The sequence below is a fragment of the Meleagris gallopavo genome, chromosome 1 (genome assembly GCF_905368555.1).
Source record: "Meleagris gallopavo chromosome 1, MGAL_WU_HG_1.1, whole genome shotgun sequence".
Classification (NCBI taxonomy): domain Eukaryota; kingdom Metazoa; phylum Chordata; class Aves; order Galliformes; family Phasianidae; genus Meleagris; species Meleagris gallopavo.
Window position 1 is genome coordinate 150,607,472 of NC_139404.1, and position 23,776 is coordinate 150,631,247.

The 23,776-nt window shown below is 38.9% G+C and overlaps 1 protein-coding gene across 7 annotated transcripts in view; it reads right to left on the minus strand.

Moving 5' to 3' along the window:
- Nucleotides 1-21,461: 21,461 nt before the first annotated feature.
- Nucleotides 21,462-23,776, minus strand: part of NDFIP2 (Nedd4 family interacting protein 2) — a 47,533-nt gene continuing 45,218 nt past the window's right edge. For all 7 annotated transcript variants that reach the window (XM_085215651.1, XM_085215648.1, XM_085215649.1 and 4 more), the window contains one exon: nucleotides 21,462-23,221. The gene's annotated coding sequence lies outside the window, so the exon portion shown is untranslated. The remainder of the gene's footprint in view (nucleotides 23,222-23,776) is intronic.

Genomic DNA, 23,776 nt, shown 5'->3' on the forward strand with positions numbered 1-23,776 from the left:
GAAAGAAAAGTTTCATATTTCTCACACTGACATGAAATACTTTAACAATTGGCCAGGGATATGGCTCCCATCTTTTGGTGGTATTGTGAGAGAAGATGCAGTGTGGTAACCAGCAGCAGGAGTTTGTTTCATATCTGTGACTCAGTTACCAGCAAGCGTTTCTATGCAATGTCAACACAGGTATTGCACTTTCAGAAGTATTGCCTAAACCTCACTGTCTCAGTAAGTATTTCCTAACAGCCAGCTGAGTTTTTCCACTCTGTACTGACTTCTGTGGATTTGCTTTCTGGCACTTTCTCTCTAATGGTTTGATTTTACTAGTGGCAGAGCTAGATTAATCTGATGTGAGCAGTTTGATAGATGAATGTGCAACATAAACTAGTCCTCTAGGCTCCCTCTACAGTAAGTGAAGAGGAATTGGTGTTTCCATACTGCGACACATCCCCTACCACAAAAGCCTACTCTAAGGTGCCAGCTTGAATCCACTTCTAAGACAAGCTTAAGAAACAAGCCAAATGTAACTATGAAATATGGTAGCAGTTAGGAGAGTTTTGCAGTTTCTACTCAACAATACTGAGAGGTCTTTGAAGGCTTTATCTAAATCCTCAACACCAAGTGAATGTAAATCAATTTGTCAGTTCCTGTGAATGTAGAAGATGTTATCTTCCAAGTCAAGGCTATACAAGACACTCTAATCCCAGACAATGAAGAATATTAGAAATGGCAAAAGACTGTTCAATTCAGAGCCAAGCACTGACAATATTTGAAGTCAAGCTGAAAATACAGCCATTGTCTGGATTCCAAACAAGACAGGCAACAACTGTAGATGGTTATAAGAAACACAGTGGCAGGGACACACAGAAACATGCACAGCAAAACACAACATCACATAATAACTGTATTGTCACATTTCCCGCTACCTCTATTCAGTGCATTTTCCGGAATTTCTAACAAATGCTTAGTTATTTTATATTCATTCTCAAAAATGTTTTACCAAGTTGTTAAATTGACATCAGGCAGGGCTTGGCTGCCTGGTTTCCAGGTTTGTGTCGTGTAACTCATTAATTCAAATGGCTTTTCAGCAGCCCTTGATGAGCAATGCAGTGCTTATTCAGAATTCTGTTATAATCCCTATTCATGAATTGTCAGCATTTCACAGTTTTCCCACAAATCCAGACTCATCAGTTGAGCCATTCTCAAATGCTGTGTAAGTCAGTCTCCTCTGAACTTCTGCTCACCACTGGAAGTAGGAAGGAGACTTCAGTGCCCAGAGGTTGCTGTTGCCAAGCCCTTGATGTAACTTTGGAGAAAGATCCATCTTTCTTCAACTGATCTTATTTCTTTACCTAAACTAAACTAAAGTTTGTTTAATCTTTTACTGAAATAATCATAGTGGTAGATTTTCATGGCCTCCTCATTCAGCTTAGCATTTAGTCAACCTTCACACAAGAACAATTGTGTTCACTCCAGTTAAATGAAATTACTTCTTGGACCCCATGAACACAAAAAGCAAAAATTCCTCCTACTGGAAGAAGTTATTTAAGTTCCATGATCATTCACCCCTTTCCCCTTCCACTGCATCTTCTTCACTGTGTTATGTTGTGGATTGGCAAGCAGGTAAGTACATACTGTCAAATGTATAATAGGTAGAAACTCCATCCATCTTTTAAGGAAGTCCCATGGGTAGATCTGAGCTGTGTGATTTTTTGAGGAATTGTTACAAGCATTCTCTTGGCTTCCAACTGGGAACTGCCTGTGTTTGTTCATGGTGGGATTCATTCTGACTAAATACGGATATGCAAAATGGTGTCAGCTAGTCAAAGCATATCACTTGGGTCACCCCTGAATGAAGAAGAATCCCTGTAAAGTAATTCACTCCACCTTCGTTCCTCTTGAGTGTGACTAATCAGCCACACAGGGATATTAAAGAATGACTTTAATGTGGAGCTAGAGAAACTTTCAACTTAGCAACCAACCCTGGGATCACAAACTATATATTTGTCTATCTGATCCATGACAAAAAATTACTGTGTTCAGGTACAGACTTTTCAGAATAGCAAGTCTTTTTTCAAGCAATGTCCTGTGGGTGTTCCAAAACAGCAGCAATACAGCCCCATCCGATGCACAGTGTGTTTGGACCTCACCTTGTTAATGAAGACCCTTGCACAACTTTGAAAGCAGTACCTGTGTGTTGCAGCACTTGCAGGAATTCAAATAGCCTGCATGAAAAAGAAGAATTTGTCACATAGTGTTACATGAAAAACTTTGGGCTTCAAAAGTCAGAAACTTTTGAGCCTAAAAGGTGGGTCCTGGAGGGCTATGAATCTAGAAAATGGTTCTCCATACTGATTCAAGGCTTGTCTTTCATTATTTATAAGGGAAAAAAAAAAAAAAGAAAAAAGAAAAAAAAAAGTAAGAGAAAGAAAAAGAAAAAAAATATATAATGGAGCTCCTCTCCTCAGAGTCCAGGAAGAGGTGGTGGGCAGGATGCTCTCCCTGCTGATGTTCAGAAATGCTTGCTGGCACTGCACTCTGCCATTTAATTCACCATGCCTTACAGTGACAGTCTGTTCCTGAATAAAGACTGGAGAATAGGGTTTTGTAAAAGCACCAAGGACTTCTCTTCTTTGTGCTTTTTTTCTTTCTTTTTTCTTCTTCATATTGAACACAGAGAGGAAAAGGCAGGCAGATGCATGTCATAAATAAACCCAACGTGAACAAAGAACAGATCTCCCGAGGAACTTGCTGTCTCAGTACTTGGAGCACAAAGAAATGAAGTCAGTGCAGCCCTTTGTAGAGGAAGTCCTTCACTTCCTCAGAAAGTCCGAACTTGCCAAGAAAGCAAAACAATTTCACAAGGCCAAAGTATACGGGTTTCTAATCCTATGAAAGCAGCCTATGCTGTTGCAAATCCAGAGTCAACAGAGCTTTCCTTTAGCACAGCACAGCACAGTTACACCACAGGTCCAGTACGATAAGGCTATTATCACTTAGGAATTCTTTCAGAAAGTGTCAAGTTTTTTTTGTGAAGAATTAAAGCAGAGATTAGAAGAAAAAAACTCTCTCTCTCTCTCTTTTCTCCCCTAATTCAACGGATTGTAACATAGACCATTTAGTGTACTTCAGACCTGGGGTCAACAACAACATACGCACAAGAAAAACTCATAATAAAAACTCCATTCCATGGTAATTCATGTAAAAACAAAACAATACAAAGCAAGCAAACAAAAAACAGAAAACAGCAGGTAAACATATACAGAATTTGCCAAACATCTCAATGAAAGGTGCTTTATTTCCTCTGTACAGTTGCTTTCTTTCCTTTCCCATAAACCTTCCACAGCCCATGCTGCAGCCAGGAGCATCACTGGGATGTGAAGTGGGGTCAGACATCATCCCTGCTCCGCGAGGGAGAGGGGAGGGCAGGGGCTGGAGGCAGTCTGACGGTATGCTTGAGGCCAGGACAGCCAAGGGCACAAAAATTAATGAGCCGCTGACCATAAGCCAGAGGGCTATGTAAATAAATAACTAGGCTGGAAAGCCGCTCTACCCCAAAGAATTGCACAGTTCCTGCTAGCTGCAGGTTCAGAACTGGGGTGTGGGCCTGTTCTGACAGCCCCAAGCATTGGCATGTGCTCTTCAGGAGCCAAAGTAGAGCTCCCAGCTCACCTGCGGTGGTGTCACAGCAGTGGCAACATGGGGACACCACTCACAGGTGAGTGAGATAGGCCAGTAGGGCTGAATGCCTGTGGCTCCTGTATGTAGATGCTAGTTGCACAGCTATGAGGTCGGCCTCAGAGCTAAAAGCAGGCTTTCTTCACCACACTCAGAGGCCCATTTTTGTCATTAGCTCATAGTGAGACTCATTGCTACCTCCAGCAGGAACTATAGCTTTCAGAAAAAAATCACATCTATAACATTTTCCCCTCATTTCATTTCTCATATCATCTTTCCTCCTTGTATACAATACACGCACACATCTTCTTATGTAGCTTCCCAGCTGTTTTCTCCACAGCCCCTGCAGTGAAAAGCTACAAGCATTGGCTGTTCTTACAGCATGTTTTTTGTTTCCTTCAGTAAGAGAACAGAATTAAAATCTTTTTTTTTTCCTTCAATTAGCTTCCAAAGGGTTAACTTTGGATGATGTTTTTCAAAAATAAAAGCTTGCAGCTCCTGAGATAGTATCAGCCCATTAAACACAGGTAAGAATATGAGAGGGAAAGAGAAGGGAACAGATATTATATATGTAAGGAAAATTAAAACTCAGGATGTTGGGCGTGGGGGGAATGTGCTTTGAAGTACAAAAGATCCATTGTTAATGTGGGACAAAACCTCCCCAGTATGGGACAGAGATAAAAAGGAGGGAGTTTCTAACAGATCAAGGTCAACTAAGATATATGAATAACATAAATGCTATTAATCTCATACAGCATGAATCAGAGAATTGCAGCAGGGTATAGTTGTGTGGCGGAGTTCATGGCATGAGTGTTTTATGCCACTTTGTATTAGATAATGAGCGTATTCATCAGACTCCTACACATCATCCAAGCTGGCAGAGAAGGAGCTTTAAGGAGCTTGAGAGAACAAATCAAAGAGCAGACTATAAAGCTCAGAAAGGTAAAGGGATGTTCAAATACTGCCCCAAGTTTAGATATTTGTAGGCATCCATACAATCTGACTCCGCAGGAAATAGCGTGAGAAAGAAGCTCTGAGTTGGACAGCTTGCTGCTTATTATTTATGATGCTGCCTCTGTCATAACAGCTGATTTTACCAATTAGAAAAGATGTAAAGCAAGACAGGAAAAGACCATACCAAAAAAAAGTACCTCTTTTTTGTAAAAAAAGACCTCTTTTCTATTTTTGTTTTTGTTTTTAATTTTCATGGCTGCAAATTTAGAGACACAAAGAGAATCGATTTTCGTCTTGGAGGGCTTAATCTAAACATTGTTGAGAAGCAAGAAGCTGAGCCATACCAGAGTCAAAAAGTACATAACCAGATGTATTTCTGATTTCACATATTGCATTTCTATGCATTTTAGTGTCCTGAAATTCCAGAGACACATATGTTCCACAGGAGAAGCTTAAGGGATAATTTATCTTGGAGAGGAAGGAAATGAAAATGTATATACATGTGTGTATATAATTTTGACAACAATCTGCAACCAGATTGTTTGCAGTGGTTTGCACTTTCATTTATTTATTCCAAACAAACATTTTAACTCAATGACATGCATCTATGTAGCATGGCTTTCCTGCTTTTTGTGCTTTTCAGATTTTTGAAAGAAAGTTGAAATACAGTCAGGACCAAATTAAAATTCCAAAACTGACTAATTCCTTCTCCCTGAGGTTAGCAGGGTTTTCTCAGCATGAACCTAGACTTGCATTCAATTCTACATTTTGGTGCCACGTAATCAATGGAAAAGGGCAAGCCCCATAATGGGGCCAGCTCTTCACAATGAGCACATCTGAACTTAAAAAGATTTTGAAAGCAGGGCTGGTTGTTTGCAATGCAGTAGCATTTAGGAGTTATGCTGAATTTGGAGCTCTTCTGCAATGCTCTATCTACATATGTATAGATATGAATGTGTATATGTGTTGTATGTATACAGACAGTGCAATATACACTATTAACTGTTCAGTTACCTGATTAATAAGATATATGTTTTTAATTTAGTGAGGGAAGTTGGAGCAGCGGAACATGGAAAAGAAAGAGAAACAAGAAGAGATGGGACATATCACACACATTTGAGGACTGTTCAAACATAACACCAGTGCTATGAAAGACAGTCAATCCTCTAGCTAACTTACATAGTGGGCTTTAATAGGACAGGAAGAGTAGTGGAAGATCAAAGGAGAAGCCATAGACTTCTTTGAAAACTGCTGGCACAATCAGCAGTTTGTGTAGGGAATATCAGACAAAAGCACAGAGCAAGCCTCAGACCACCAAATTCTCCTTGCTGTTGCATATATCCAAGTAGCCAAAGGATCATGAAGGCCTCTACTGACTAGCAGTACCTAAGTCTGACAGCTCTGCAGTCTACCAGCATCTCCTCAAGAGCCTACATATCTCCTGGGCACACAGCTATTGGCAGAGTGCTGTCTAGGAAGAGGCACCAGTACAGCAATAACACACTCATGTGCCACAAGAAGATGTCCTGTGAATCCCTACATCATGTCCTGAAGACATCCCTATGGTGGAAAATAACAAGCACAGGATAGCTAAATGTTTTTCCTCTCAAATTTAGTGTTGCTACATCCAGCATCCCTTCTGGGAATTGCTCTGGTGCACACAGACCCTCATACCCTAGGCTGACAATAGCCCTTAAAAGAGGTGCTCCAGGTTCCTCTCATGAAGAGGTTATGTAGAGAGTGCATGTTGCAAAGAAGTAGCTCATCGCTTTGCCAATTAGGGATGGGCCACCACATAGCCTTGTAAAAGGCCCCGTCCTTCCCAAAGCTTCAAAATGCTGCATGGATGTCCCCAGGCAGGATGCAATTTTTCACTTGGGTCACTGAGATAACAGAGATGCACAAAGGGAAAGGAGAGCGCACTCTTTAGGCTCAGAATTTCATTCCCTGCCATACAGACAGGATTTAAGAACCTCCCAAAAATGGTAATACTCATTCTTACTGTGCACGTATCATTTGTTTTTATTTCAGTGTAATTGCTGTGTTCAGTTCCTTCAGATTCAGTTCAGAAGGGAAAAAATAAAAAATAAAAAAATCTCTTGGAGGCCTTTACCTCATTGTTAAACATAGTTATGTTAACTGCTTCATCACTATGTATCACCATGTTGGCACAGGGGTTTTATCATTTACAGGCACCATTTTATCCCTGGAGACAATAGGAGATTGTTCTTGCTGTGAGTAAAAAGATCTTGTTCTGGCAAGTAGGGTTTTCCCAGCGTACAATTTTAAAACCCTTGGGAAGGGAGACACACGCCTTGCTGGAACCGGCCTGCAAAGCATCTCCTCCAGCAGTGATCACTTCACCATTCACTGCTCCAAGTGCTGCTGAGCACACAGCCAGCACATTGCTGAACCTAGCAAAGGAGAAAGGACAAAGCTTGCAAGCCCCTACTATACTATGATTATGAAGATGGAGAAAAGACGTTGATTCTTCTTCTCTAGAAGTCACTTATAGTATAACTAAGTGGGAGAAGGAAAACATTTGTGCTTGGAAGCCATCTTTTTTGCTAGAAACACAAAACCCATAAGGAAACAAGGGCTCCGGTTCCCTGTATCAGGTGCTTCTGCGCACTCTACTATGTATAGGATTTTCTCTTTTAATTTATATGTTCCTGACTGTATAAATAGCACAATACATAATCGCAGCAGTTAGAGGCATTAGGGATAAGAAGGTATTTACATCAAAGATGTACACACAAGATTACGTGTTTATGGTGAATTCTCATCTCCACCATTAAATAAATATTATGATTCATCCACACCCAAAGTCTTGAAAGAAAGCTGTTTTAGTGTAAACAATTGACTTCCTGGCCAATTGTTAAATTATTTGATGATTTGATGCTGAGAAATTCAGATTCTGTTCCATTGAAAACAACTTACAAATTTTGATTAGACAGATAATCCATCCCAGATTTGTCCAGACATTGTAGTTTATTTGTAGTCATATCACAGCATTTGGCTGGCCTAGTATTTCAGTCATTTTCATTTGCAGAAGGCATAAAGCACTTTGGTTGTTTCCAGATTGTCAGTGATTAGAAATACAGGCATGAACAAATGATGGCAGCCTTTGCTCTATATTTCACAAAGGCCCACATTTCAGCCTTTCTGCAAAATATGCTCTCCAATCTCAGATTACACCGAAAAATAAAGTCTCTAGTGGTTGGAGCTAGAGCATTTGCTTTCAAAACATTTACTGAGTGTAAGGAAGTGCAACGACAATTGCAAACCCATCAAACCCTCAAGCTCCCCAGTACTATGAACTGCCCAGAAGGTCAGAGCTAAACTGCAATCCTATAGCCATGACTATTTTCCACATGTAGCAAAATTCATCATCTTGCAGCAGATGGAAGATGAAATAACAACAAGGTCTCTCCTTGCCCTGCAGCTGCATTCCCCTCTGTCTTTTCCCTGCAAGGCCCAGGTAGTTACAGATGGGTGAACAAATTCGTTTTGGTAGTTTGTTTTACTTAAGCCTTGGAATTAAACCACTGAAAAACCCAAAAGGCAATTTTTTCCCAAAGCAAAATGCAGTTTGAAGAAGGGGGTTCTCACTAACACTCAAAAAAAACAAAAAACAAACAAAACAAAAAAAAAAAAACAAACTATCCCGAACTAGCAAAACCTCTTTTCTAATGGTTTAACAGCAGTGCTTAGGTACCATTTACAAAAGGAAGGCAGCAGTGCATTTATCCAACAGCCCACATGCAAGGTTTGGGAGATACTACTACAGACTCCCACTTTCTGTGTTGGGGATTTGAAAGCCACAACAGCCGTCTCTGGGGAGAGGATGGTGCTCGCCATGACAAAGCAGTGGTGCTCTGCCAAGCTCTCCTACTGCAACCCTTCCACTCCTTTGTATCAATTAATTACTTAAATATAGATTGAACAAAGAGAGGGAAATGACCTGAAGGCCTATTGGTTAGGGTGTTCTACTGGGAAGTAAAGCAACTCACTGAATAATTCATTACTGATGTTACTATTTCAGTAGGCCAGTCATTTTTATTGAAGAAGAAAAAGTCATCAGGGATAATGAAAACAGCTCCCAGTCAATCTGGTGCTTGGGGCACTCCTTTGGGAAGCTGAAATTGCCACAGGTGAAATCAGAATTGAAGCCTCTCCAAACAGGTGCTCTACTGGCAAAATTGTTGGACAATAGCAAGTGGGTTTTTTGCATTTTGTTTCCTATTCGTTTGTGTTGCAGAGACTTAAAATTCATACTGTTAAACAAAATTCCAACTCAGGCTTTTAAGGAGCTCAAGTCAGCCCACATATTTTGTAAATTAATTATACATAGGGCTGAACAGCAGAGTTATCAAGCTAATTACTTTCCAAAGCAACTCCGTGGTTTATTCACATGAGCAGGAGGTTACCTCCCAGCCATGCCAACATCTGGTCCCTCACCCAAACCCAGACACAGCTCCTCAGCTTCCTGGCACTGAAACCCATGAATGGCTGAAGATATAAACTGGCCATACAGCCTGCAAGCAAATTAGATGCTGCAAAAAAATAAGAAACTCCCACATTTCCTGAAACATATGAAAGGAAGAAAGCTGAGATACTTGATGGTGCCATATTAAAGGCCCCGTAAGATTTACAGGACAACAGGAAAAATTTAGTCTAATGAACCAACAACCATTATAATGAGTAACAATTGTGTCCATCAAGAAACTTCATATTCATATTTTCAACTTTAAGCCACAGTAAGGCAAAAGGAGGACAGCTGGTTAAAAATATACATTATTGTGACAAAAAGTGTGTTTCTGGAGGATTTAGACATTCTTGCTGCATAAAGAGGTCATCCAATGCCCTGAGGAGCACTCATTGCACCTCTGCTGCCTCCTGGTCATGGAGGCCTTCCAGAGCCTGAAAACATTGCCATCTGTTCTCACTTGAGGAAAATACTTGTTTTATCTTTTCCATTTGTTTTACGCTGTTTTTAAACAGGAGAGGCTCAAAATACAGGCTGTGCAACAGCATGTGATACAGTTAATTTCTCTCGCCATCTAATGTTAACAACATATGGAGACTGGTCTGGATTGCCAAGGACATAAATCCATCCCTGCCTGTTGGCTTGCTCACTGAATCTCCATTTTTTATGAGTACACATTCCTACACAGAACTTCACCAAAACACCTGGTGGGGACAATCCAGATGGATGAATCTCAGTGCACAAAAGAGGCTCTTCTCCCTCCCCTTGAAAGACATCTCTCATCAATCTCTGCTCCTCAAAAACCAGACCCCTCGTTTCCATTGATAAAGGCCATTTCATTAATAAGCTTGATTCCTGTTTACAGTTTTATTCAAATGTCTATAACATACCAGATGTTTCTTTAAAATTGTTTGATTTGTAGATGACTTCAGAGCTCATGACAGCAAGGAACATTTGTATCAGCAAGAGCCAAACCAATTGTGGGCAGGTATTGTGCAAGCTTCCTCACCCTTCTGCCAACTAACCTCATTCTTGACCTGCAAATTCTCTGCTATTCCCTTCCCATGCCAAACTATGCAGTGGTTTTGAGATGCACACAAACTCTCAAGCTCTTTCCAGCATGCTGAATTAACCAATATTTGAACTCAAGTCTCAGGCTGAAGACGTTTACACAAACCTTCAACTGCACCGCAGTCAAAATTTGGCATTTCAAGGCCACTTGTTCAAACGGATATCTTGTGCCTTTTGTTAACTGCTATTAGAAAAAGAGCTAGCCTAATACTGGGGAGGAAAATTATATCAAAAATGTTTATCAAACAGGCAAAAGAGTCTAGATGACAGCTCACCAGGAAACCACTGAAACACAGTGTAATAATGCTCTGGACAACAGATGTGAAATAAAAATATTTCACTGAATACAACTTTGAGATGAACGTGGGTGCTTTTGTCCTTCTCTCAGGGACACAAATTAGTGATGGGTTGTTAGATTTAGGATAGTATGGTCAGTTTGCGGTTGGACTTGATGACATTTAAGGTCTTTTCCAACCTGAGCAATTCTATGATTCTGTGATTCTCCCTGGGTACAACAATAAACAGTGAAGTTTTGGGTACCTTATACACGAAAGATGGATTCTGCTTACAATCAGCATGCGCATCTGGCCTCTCACAAAGCCTGCACATGAACTCTAAAACAGAACAGTCTCCCAAGATGAGAAACCCATGTGTTCCAGGTGAAACCAGATGTTAATTGGCGCTCGTTTGCTCTGCTCTCCGTATCCCCTTCTCTTTACAACATATGTAATGTATACAGTTCATCATCATCACAGCAGTATGGATATATTTTAAGCTGTAACCAGTAAAGTCTATGGACACTACATAATTTTTTGGCAACATTTTTTATAAAAAGTCTTAGCTAATTGTCTTTGGGATAAATTTGGATTACAGCTCTCTATAGGAGTTAACTCTTTTTTTTTTTTTTTTCTTAAAAAACACCTAACTACACGAATAACAATTCTGCTTTTCAGCATTTATTGAGATATCATATGATGAACTGGATTACTCATTTGTCACAGAGTTAACTAGATCAATCTATGCCCATGACAGGGAGGCAGTAGGCCTGTGGGCCCCCAACTTCCAAAAATGGGAAGGAAAAGGGGTAGGGAGACAGGAGCTGGGCTCAAGAAAAACAAACAACGAAGAAAAAAAAAAAAAAAAAAAAAACAGAATAGCAGCAACAATCTAAGGAGGAAAACTTATTTTACTAACTATGATATCGGAATGCAAGATAACACAATAAAATACAATCTAGTTAAAATTGAGACTAATAAAACAAATAAAATAGGAGAGAGAGAGAGTTTTCCGAAACCAAAAAGCCTACTTTGAACTGAAGGCGTACGGCTTGGAAGCACATCCACACCCTCTACCAGGCAGCAGCAAGAGAGAACAAGATCCCATGATTTCCTTCCTCCTGTGACTTAAAACATTAATCTCACACACAAAAAGTCCCCTTGGATATGTAGTTGTTCTTCTCTTCTGAGAGCCAAGAATCCAGAAAGTTGTCAGTCCAAGGAACTAGAGGATTAACTCTTTAATTACCCGTGCACTACATAATGTTATGATGTGAAATACCGAAAACCAAGAATCACAAAACCATGACATCCTTAAAAACTCCTCTCACCATGTTGTCTTGACTAGTGTGAAGTCATCTGGGTTTCAAACAATGTATAACATTGCAACTTGCCTTTCCCTTTCTGCAACCAAATTTTTGTTTTTGATCCTTTGAAGTTTGAGGATTATTTGCCCTTCAGTTCTAGTTCTTAAATCTCTTTTAGGGAATACGTTAAAGAAAATCGAAGTGCAATAATAATAATAAAATTTCAAGAAGGTGTCATAGCTCAACATGGAAAAATTAATCCAACATTTCCTATGTCTGAATTAAAAAAAAACACAGATCCTGTGACTGTCAGGTAAAGAGGAAGCATGAGTGAGGGCTACACTCCATCCAGACAGACGTTGGCATTTTTCCTTCTAAAGTACAACATGCCACATCCAAACCCATTGCTTTTTTGGTGCCAGAACTCATTGCACTTTTCAAAAGCAGTGAGAAAAAGCATACTGTATGCTGCAAATGCTTTTTTTATCAGTATGTCAACAATAGTACAGGTCTTAGCATTTAGCAAGAGCTATTTACTTTAGGGCTGAAAAGCCTCTCACCAGCTGGGACAGATGGTACACAACACCAGACTCAACACAAGGTCCCTATTTTTTTCCCAGGTTGGTACAGCAAGGTGCAGAAATGCTGTGCCTAGCTGTTGTCAGTGCTGTATTTTGCTGTTGTCAAGTTTGGCTCAAAATATTTCTGTTTTGGTCACGTTCCAGTTAGAGGGGACATGGAGGAGAAGGAGGTTGCAGCGCAGAAAGCATTAGGAGCTCCATATCAATGCTATTGCGTTAATCCGGAAAGGAGTTTTGCAAATAGGTCACTCATTAAAAGTTTATATAGCTGAATTCAGGAAGCCTCCTCTAAGTAGAACAATATTAAAGAAAAAAAAAAAAAGCATTTTATTGAGCCTTCTGGGTGGGCACAAGCACCAGGCAGAATCCAAAGCCTACTTAAGGCATTACCTTTCAGATACTTATCTGGCCCCTCAATAAACAGCCAGTTATTATTTAGCCTTATGTAAACAGCTCTGTAATGGTTTTTGTACCTCTTTACAGAAACCTAAAGGAGGAAAACTTGACTACAATATTAAACGAGTCACATTTGCTGTTTTCTTTTTAAACTAAAAAGACTAATAAAGATAGAAAAAAAATCAAATTAAAAAATCTTAGAAAAGAAGCCTTTTTTCTCAACTCCTCCTCTTCAAAAGCTAGGGGACACCTTACAAACATAAAGTGAAGATTATGTGCTAATGTTGGCAGGATTTGAGACTTACAGCTTGTGAAACTATCTGAATTTGGTCTCTTTGGCTGGGCAGGGCAAGTATATTCTGTAACACACCTTCCTCTCATAACTGTCCAGATACAGGGATATTTTCAGAGCTCTCTGCAACTCCCTTCCTTTGTACGGAAACCAGCACACCAGAAGATGGGATGCAGAGCAGAATTAGGAGTTGGGAGGCACTCCTACATCTTGCAGGATGGAAATTAAATAGTAACATACATCTCTTGCTACCTGCCTGGAATTCACACAGTTACAGCATTTTAACTTGTCAAGCAGTGAGGAAGGCAGGTTTGAGATTCTGAGTAGCGGCAGACTCTCCTGCTCCCCACTGTCTGCAATTAAATACTCCAAATCCTTCTGGTTATTGCGCTGCATTTTGAATCACTACTCATTTCATAAGAGACTGAGACATTCAGACAACCCCTACATTCTGCTTATGTTGCAGCAGTATGAAACAGTTCACCAGAGCTGAAAGAACCTACACAATTCCTTCAACACTATAGAGGCTTGTTCCAAATTTATTTGATGGAGCTCACAATTAAGTAACTTTGCATCATAATGGAAATAGGTTTTAAGGTTACATCCACATTGCTAAATGAGAACTGAATACTGAATGCAAGCAATGGGGCCCTGATCTTCTGCACTGTTGAGCTATTAGATCATTTTCTGGCACTATTTTGGACTGCTGTAGCTAGGCTCTCTCCCCATGACCAAACTTGGATACAGTTTTGTCAAGAAACTGTATTCCAGAAGCAGCTCTCAAAAGGCAGCATGACTAAGACTGCACCAGGTTTGACTCTCTTTCCTCTCCTACTCCTTAAGTCCTTGGAAAATAATACTCCTGACTTAAGACCCAACAGCCAAGGCCAAGTATTGTGGATGTATGCAGCATGGATGCAGCCAACAGACTTGGAGCAGGCTAAGTTGCAAATGTGTAGATGGATGCCAGTCCACACAATTGGCCAGAGGGCCAAGGAGTATCTACTGCTCTGGTAGAGATGTTGGTATTTTTAGGAGGAGAATTTGAGAGTCAAACAAGGCCACAGGGCTCAGAGTGTTTGGATGAATACTTGATATCTCAAAATCCATCCAAAGTAGCAATTAATTTAGAAATAATAAAGGCCATTCATAAGGTAAGTAAACATGCTGGGAACATGACACATTTTGACTAGCAACTCATTGTCTGGCACTCTTAACACCTCACCAGCTTTACTGTAAAAACATACAGCCCCAGAAACCATACCAAAAAGAAGTATAGCAATAGAAAGTTATTCCTCTGGTCTTTGTAAAGAACGTAGCCACCCTCATCACCACAATACTGGGGAAAGGAGTCCCACAGCTAAATGGCATGTTTAGTGAAAAAATTCAACATCTCTGCATACTTGCTTCATATTATGTTCACTCAGTTCTTGAATGAGAAGAGAGCAAACAGCTGATCCTTATTTGTTTGTGAAACAAAGTCAGTAGGAAAACAGGATTTCATAAAGCCCAAACCATTTCATTAAGAACACCACAGACTGAAGCTTACTGCCAAATATGAGGCAGGATCCTGGAGGAACCTAGAGAACTGGCGACTCTGGAAGTTATGGTATCCTCAGACACGGGACAGATGTGCCTGAAGGGCAGGAACACTGGGGACTGGAGTAAAATTGCTTAACAGAATTCCAAAGACAAAAAGTCAGTTTCCTATAAATGAGAAACAATTCAACAAGTTTCATTGTGACCAAAAGCTATTGTTTTCTTATGAATGTGCTGGGCTCATTTTTCAAAAGGTATCAAAAGGTACAGTTTGCAGTTAGAGTACTTTTCAATACTGATTCAGTTGACTCAATTTGGGACATGCATCTTTGCACATCATTCTGAGATGATGATACTCTTTAGATGACTACAAAGTAATCCCTGGTGTTCTAGCTTAGACCAGATGACCAAATATTTAGGTAAATGAAGTTAGAAGTTCTAAATCCTACTCCAAGCAATTTAGATACCTCAACTTGGAATTATTCTACAACAGGACTCACGGAACACCTAATGTCATGTATGGAGCAAGAGACCTCCTGGAAGTGACAGTCTTAAAAATTTTCAGCATCCAGTGCTCTGAGGATCAAGATCCTTGAAGAAGCCAACAGTGGAAATAGAGGAAGAAGGCCTGTCATCTCTTATTCAGTATTGGAAATGTCAGCAATTCATTAGAGACCGGATGCTCTTCCTCCCTCTCAACACTTGACAGCTGAGCAGTTTGCATGGCTGCTTAGGCACTAAGACATCCTTCTTCAAACCTCAAAGGATTTGCCTATCAGGAAATCACTCAGGGCTTTGGGTACTATGGAAGGAGCCACTGATTGTCTCTTTCACAGAAACTAGGTCAATGATGATCATGAATGAGTATAACAAAGCACTGGAACAAGCTGTCCAGAGATCGTGTGGAATCGTTGCTCTCTGCGGTTTTCAAAATCCTAAGCAATATGGTCCAAATTCAGCACTGGCCCTGCTTTGAATGAGAACTTGCACTAGGATACCTCCTGTGCTTCCCTCCAACCTGAATGACTGACCCTGAAGTGAGTGTGGAAACTTGGTCCCAAAGGAAAGCAAATAAGAGAACACCTAACTCTTTAATGTGCTGAGTTGTAGCACTCAGACAGGAGCTGGGATAGTCAGGGAACTAGATTTCCCATTACACAAAGAATAGACAAGATCCTGAGAGTAGTAACTCGGCTCCTACCCATCAAACACCTGAGCAATACACAAGAAAACACATTCATAAAGGAACTTGTTACAAATATCAGCTTGATATGAACTTCACACAACTATGAAAAGAAGGTCTAGTTGACATAAATAAGATGTGCTAAAGAGCACCATGCTCATCCTCAGAGTGGTACAAAAGGTCTAAGCCTGAGCCTGATCAAATAAGAATCAGGCTGGCTCCGAAGTGAAATTTCTGCAGTGCTTCCCACTGGTACCAAAAATACAGTGCAGGAAATTTAACACGGCTCTGAATGCAGCCAGCTCAGCTTCAGAGGATGTATCTGCTCAGGGTCTGTGACACATAATGGCAGCGATAACACTTCTAAACTCAAACCTAAATCAGGACTCACAAGCAGTATTGTTGCCATGACTAAACTGATGAGTGTGGAGCTGGCAGCCAAACAAAACCACTGCAGGTGTCAGTCAATGGCATTCATCGATTCATAATGCAGATAAACTACCTCTGGATAATTGAGACTTAGCTGTATGGCATTTTTCATTTGAAGGCAAAACAATTCTGTACTAATTAGGAGCACAAATACTATGGATTGCATTTTATGCATTTCACAAGCCTGAAATCTGGAATAAATCATACACACTGGCTGTTTAATCACTTTTATAACACAAATGATGTATAATGAGAAGCTCTAAAAAGATGTGGAGTAGGACTGTGCTCAGCACTCCACAACCTTTAGGCTTCAAAAAACAGAGCAGAAAAAGTCCAAGAAAATTGAGAAGCAGAAATCACCATTTTCTTTGCACTAAGGGCAGAGATGAAGGAGTAGAAAATTGAAAATCCCAAAGCAAACCTCACCACATTTGAATTATTCTTTAAACACACACCATCTTTTTTCTTAACATCATCACAGATTAAATGCATACTACTGTATGTCTATAAAATGCAATAAGTCATTCCGGATATAGACCACAGATATAGATCAAATTCTACATATAATGTATATATGGTCCAGTTACCATTGTGAGAAAGATTTATAAAAGCTAGAGGGGAATAAGCACACAAAAAAATGCTTTGCAATAACATTTACTGACAGCAGACTAATAAAGAATTACTTCTAAGTTCACTGATTATGAAAGCAACAACATATCTTTTCATATTCTAAAATTATTAATTTGGGACTAAAGACAAGAAAACTAAAGGACCGTGTTGAATTATGTATCTTCAAGAGAACTGATGGAGGCAAGAACTATGCATCTTGCACCACACACTTGTCGAATTCCCCAATTACTTCACACTAATCCTTTGAAGAGCATGATCATGAAAAAGAGGTGGTGGGGAACACTTAGAAAAGACATTTCTAAGTGGACAAATTTAACTTAATTACTAATCACAACATAGATGTCTCTCGTGATTTACAAAATATGTTGGTTTTTTTTCTGCTAGGGAGTTTTTATATAATGGAATCATGAATTATATTAGATCTTATTAGTAGAGCAATTGACTGTTCTTTGTAATGTTCCTCCTACAACTGTTGCTGTAACTGATAGACAATATTTCTAGTAAGCAGTAGTTTGTCTTACAAAGTGCACATTTTGAGTAAAATGGTAATTCCTAAGAAGTCAGTCATGAATCACAGTACTCTCTTTGTACCAGGTAATTACAGAAAGTTCTACTCAAGATGAGGGGCAAATGTTCGGATACATTGCACCAACCTAGAAAATGATCAAAAGTATGCTGGAAAGAAACAGACCTTTTTCTACTGACTCAACAGAACCTTGTGATGCTACCACATTCAGCGCGACACGAAGAAAGCTGCACATCATCCCAAGATTTGTGCCAAAATATAAAAGTTGACAACACTAATTTCTTTGTTAACATAAACCTCAATACTGCAAGAGATGAGAAGGCTGCACATGCCATGCAGATTATACAATCAAAACTAGGTCTGAAGATTACATTCTTACTGTCAAGGCAGGTAGACAACCAGAAGTATTGCACATGGGACAGCTAACACAACTGTTGTCCAAGTGTCTTCATGGACAGTGTGCTGGGACTTTCCATCTGCCCAAGTGCAGGAGAATTTGCTATTCCAGTTGTATCCAGGAAGATAAGAAAACTTAAGGACTACTTTCACAAATTACATACATACACAAAGCGGCCTAGGTCCTGGTCAACAGGGAAAGAGGGCAATGACTGCAAATAAATATATTCACATCACATTGTTAGAAACACCAGCTAAATTAGGTACTGCAAACGTATAGTTGAAGGTCCATACACTCCCTTGTCAGTAAATGTGTGCTTAATGAGCAGGAAGAGAGTAATTAGCAACCTCAATTTGAAAACACAGCATATCCAGAGCATGCTGCTGAGCAACACTTGCACTTGAGGAGGAAAGATCAGGCACAGACCTGTGAGCCAAGCCACATGTAATCCACTGAGTCCAATGCAAACGTCAGTTTACAGTCACGATTCAAAAACATTTCAATCTTTCGAATATGTACACTTTTCTATTTAACCATGCTGTACTTCTTTCATTCAACATACATCTATCTTACAATGCTATCAGCAAAACTAGAATGAGTGTTATGACTTTCCCACTTTTTTTTTTTTTTTTCCCCATTTACCAAGAGAGTGGTGGGGCTGGAACAGGCTGCCCAGAGAGGTTGTGGATGCCTCGTCCTTGGAGGTGTTCAAGGCCAGGTTGAGCGGGGCCCTGGGCAACCTGGTCTAGTATTAAATGTTGAGCTTGATGGCCCTGCCTGCCAGGGGAGGGGTTGGAGCTTGGTGGTCCTTGAGGTCCCTTCCAACCGAAGCCATTCTACGATCCCACAACTCTATGATTCTACTTAAAAAACAAAAAACCAAAAACAAACAAACAAAAAATCCATAAAGCATGATGCCTCACTGACTCCTCATCAGAAAGTTAGCAGTATTTCAGAAATCAAAGTAACACTACAACTGAATGCTGATAATTATTTACAATACAAATCACTGCCTTCATAAAGTGTCAGACTATCCTCAAAGTAACAGCTTTTATGTTGGATTTGATTTCCATTTCTGGTAAAAATAGTCAGGTTTGTCTCATCCATTTCTTCTGCAAAAGTGATCCCCATGAAACAAACACTTTCTATTAAAGTTACAAGGAAAGCTGTCTAATTAATTGATTAGAGATCACTTACAGATGTAAGGAAGAACAGACTTCATACTACAGTTATAGAGCTATTAGCATCAGCTTTAATCTATGTACGTTGCTCCAAAAGTAATGTCTCTTATTTCCATGGAAACTACAATAGACACAAAGTGCAAAATAACACTATTTGATAGAGCAAATGCTCAGCTACAAAATGCTATTTTTCAACAAAGCCACCAACACCAGCTATGCATTTTCACCCGCGATGAACGAGAGTTTGCATGTTGTGCTCATAAAAATCTGCACCAGCAGAGATGACCTCTTTTGCTGTTGCTATTGCTGAAATGTACCACCTATCACCACATTGTGCTTACATCCACTGTTTGGTCTCTACAAACATTCAGCAAGCATCAGTGAATGTCAATGGGTGTCATTTTTTCTTCAAGGAGAAATTCAATGATGCCCTTTTGCTTCATATGCACTTCCATGTCAGATGCCACTTTGTCAGATTGCCCCTCTGCTGCCTTCTCTTGCACAGCAACAAAACAATGAAATATTGGTTGGGAAGGTTCAATGTCTACTGCCATACCATCTCCATCCACCTCCGACATCATGGGCCAACATAATAAAATAGGAGGCATTATTTTCGGAGTAGCCTTTATAATAACACTTTCAACAAGACCAACAGACTTTACTGGAACAACTGGCCACTACTAATGGGAAAATACACCTAAAACTTCATAGTGCAAGAGTAAGTGCTCATCAGTCACATACAGTAGAAATGGATATTGTTCCTCAAAGTAGCAGAGGATCTATGGAAACCAGCAACACTACTGCAATACTAATTTAATGAACATGTGCAAGTGAGGCATGCTTTACTATTAAATTATACCAGTAGCCATTTGTTCCACACACAACTGGGCATTTGAAAGTCAGGGTACTACAGCAATCTAGAAAATTAAGGTTAGACATTTGTGTAAGGCATGCATAATGATGAATCAATGAAACATTTCCTGCATTACACTGAGGGTACCTTCACATAGTTTTTCTTTCACCACAAGAAAATTTAAGAGGGCAGATGCAAAAACATAAGGATAACTGTAACCACATGCAAAGTGGAGAAGATGCAGACAGTAAAAGTATCCTTGGAACAGAGGAAAACTATGCTAAGGGTCTTGGGATAATGGAAAAAAAGCAACACACATCAAACTGGATAGCAGTATATACATGCTAATCCAGTTTTAGGATGATTAGAAACATTTTCCTTACTGAGAGATATCTATTTTCATACCAGATGTTACTCACTTTTCAGAAGTCCAAAAAGCAATGGTAACTTCACAAGTTGAATATTTTGTTCAAGTGAACGAAGAAAGAAAATGCACAAGAAAGACTGATGCAGAGTATTTAGTGAAGAACATTCTCAAAAATGAGATTAAAGAAATTTAAAACTTTCTGATGCTACAATATGTTAATAAAATCTCTTTTCCTCACCTGTTGCCATCATTCAAAGAGATGGAAGCAGACTGGAGTAGGGCATTGAAAAAGGTCAAAATATATTCCTTGCAGGATACACTGGGGCTGAGACATCAAAGTGAAAGCTTAAAGGCAACTTTCACCCTCCCTCCCCAAAACTATAATTTCAGAGTCATCTGCTTTGGAAGCGTTAGTGATGGATCATTTCCCAAGCATGAGCTGCAAGCTACTTGAATAACATTCATGATATCCATCTCCCTGTGGTGTCCACATCAATAAAAGTGGATGATAAAAACTAAACATATTACATTCAGACAGTTGAACAAAATGAAATTTTCTTTTCTCCACTCCATCCAACTGTTTTTGTCCTTTCAAAGCCTTATTTGCATTCATACAAAATCTGTTTACAGTCAACTTCACTGTTGAGTTGGTGATTTTTTTTGTTCAAAACCAGCTTAGACACAAAGCAAAGCTAGCCAGGTGTCTCTAAACCAGAGAGCCAGCTGTTCCTAACCAAGCTCACAGGAAATAGCAAGGAAAATATGCAGTATTTGAAACATCTGGAATAGATTGCAGAGTCTTTGAAAATTGTGTTCCAATTCCCTTCCTCCTGCTGATGAGATTTCAGGCTACCAAACTGCTGCATCAACTATAGAGGATTAGATAACCCTACGTAACATTTGTCTGAAAGAGAACTTTTCTGAGCTAATGCAGTAAAACAAACAAACAAACAAACAACAACAAAAAAAAACCACAAAAAGCCAACAAGAATCTGTGCAAATCTTCTGTAGAATGCATTGGAGCAAACCAAAATAAATGTCAGATGACTGCTATTTAATTGAAGAAAATCGACACAGATGGAAAACTGCTAGTTAACAGTGGTAAACACACAAAAAGAAATCAATATTGCATGCTTTGCACAGTTGCATTAACTCATTACAAAGAAATGCTGTTACAGTATGTTGCCATAAAACATGAGAAAAGTAAAAGAGACGATAGACTGATCTTTTTTGTCAACTAACCTGCTTGTAATTCCACAAATACTGGAGTGTGTGGTTTTCAATATGAAATTAAAAAAAAAAACAAGCCTAAGTCTTAATTAGCAAAACAAAGCACTGTTTTATTATCTGTTTCTTATTTCATAATGACAATGGATGCAAAAGAACAGAGAAACCAACAGCTAAGTTTAGAAGGAACTTCTACTTAATTTTACTTTCCATAAAAAGCTGGGAAGTGAAGGTGCCCCTAAGGTTTTAATCACTTTCAGTATCTCTGAAAGATTAAGAAAACTAATAATGTAACCAGTTTACATATGCATATTTTAAACATTCATTACAGATACAAAATTGAATACAGCACTAACTCAAAACTTAAACCTCATTTTTAATGTTAGTAATAAAAAGGCAGAATTCTAATATAAAAACTGGAGGAAAGTATTCGTATTTTTTTTCCTCAAAGGTGCAACCAACAACCAATGTATTTTGCAACTGAGATTCCAGTTGTACAAAGGACTGAGAGATGTATTCTCCTTCTTAGGTAGAAGTGTAAATGATAAACATTAAAGGAAATCAAATGTGCATTAACACTTACAGTAACCCCCAAAGAGATGATATTTAATAGCAAAGTAATGGTATAACGTAAATGAATACTGAGAGTAGTGCAACACATTTTTTCCAATTTCAGAGCTTTAAAAGTAAGATTTCTTTTCCTTCATAGATTATTTTCAAAGTTATCTTGCATTTAGTTTATTCTTATGAAATGGCAGAGAATTTTTTTCCTCTTTTTCTTGAGAATATCCTAAATAGATGTTGAGTTTATATCAGATTTGAGACTTTTTAAACAGAGTCAGTGTTATAAATCAGTGAATACATTTGCAATACACTGTTTCAGGAACAAAGGTGCACACACAAGGATCCAACTGCATAATCCAGGACTACAGGTGCAAGGCTGTCCATCCCTGCTAACATGAGCTCCATTAAGTAATGGGATCATTCTTACATACGTAAGAATAAGGGCTTTCAGACTCGAGCCCTTTCCTGCTAAAAATCCATGTGAGGAAAGCTGTGATGATAACCAATTCAATGCCTTTACCTCAAAAATTACATTTAATAGTAATTATACCCAAATAATCAAATTAACAAAAAAAATGCATATGGCTCTTATGAAGATTAAACAATTTGGAGAATATACTGTTACAAAATATATTTTGACACAGTTCCTAAGAAGCAATTTAAATAGTAATCTAAGCAGAATTATTTACAGGGGACTCAACGTGGGGTATCATCCCTAAGTAAACCAGTATACTGGTGTGAATTCCATAAAATATTGATGAATGCAAGTTTGTGACAACAAGGAAATTTTGAGTTTTAGTGAACAGTAAAATTGTTCTACATAATCATTTGATGAATCTAAATTATAGAAAAAATTGTCTGAACTGGTTAATCTAAATCATTTAATGCATTTCATTTTACTCAAACTTCAGATCAACAAGTCAGTGGTACATACATTTTGTGAAACAAGTTACCACTCACATGTGTCAGGTAAAACAAGTACAGATTAACCAAGTCTGGCTGTACCTAATCTATACTAACAGATGGTTTGTTCTTACTTCAGCACTATTGTTTTTTTTTGTAAGCACATATGCAAATGTGCTGGAAAAAAGGCAGCAATTATAAATATTTATTAGAATGACTACAACTGGCACTTGAGCATAAGCCATCCTGTCATTCAATTTTCAAGCTGTATCTTCACTAATTTGTCTTCTGTTTTTAGTAGTCTTCTATCCTATTAACTTGCAGGATTAGGGATCATCTGGAAATTTCACACTGGTACAAGAAAGGAATGTCTGTTTGATGCAGTCTGGAGATAAAGAAAGAATTGCACTTCAGTTCATTGGAGAGATTACAGTAAGCAACACTGCTAAATGACATGAAATGCAGAAGCAGCAAAGAACAGCCTTCCCTCCACCCATGCCTGGATAGTACAAATTGACAACTTACTATTCTGTCAAAGCAATGTTTTTTTATTAAAGGTTACAAAGCTATATTTTATCAAAGATTACATTATTTCTTAATTAAAACTAATAGCCATTATACACAAAGTTACCTGTCTACAGAAGAATAAGGCTGTTTGAAGTGTGATAGCAATTAATTTCAACTTCTTGTTTCAATACTTACAACATTTAAACAAATAGCATCTAGGTGTCCAGTTCTCTAAGGAAATTTCAAACCCCTTATTAACTCATACATCCCAGTGGTTAAAAATGCTTATAGCTAAAGGAAGCCACCAAAGTCAAACAGGACAACTCATTAACATCACTCAATACTGAGTAAGGTATCGGTCTTTTGTCCAAATGCAGAATGTTAGATAGGGATAACAAAGAATCGCAGACTACATTATCCTAGTCTTATTCTC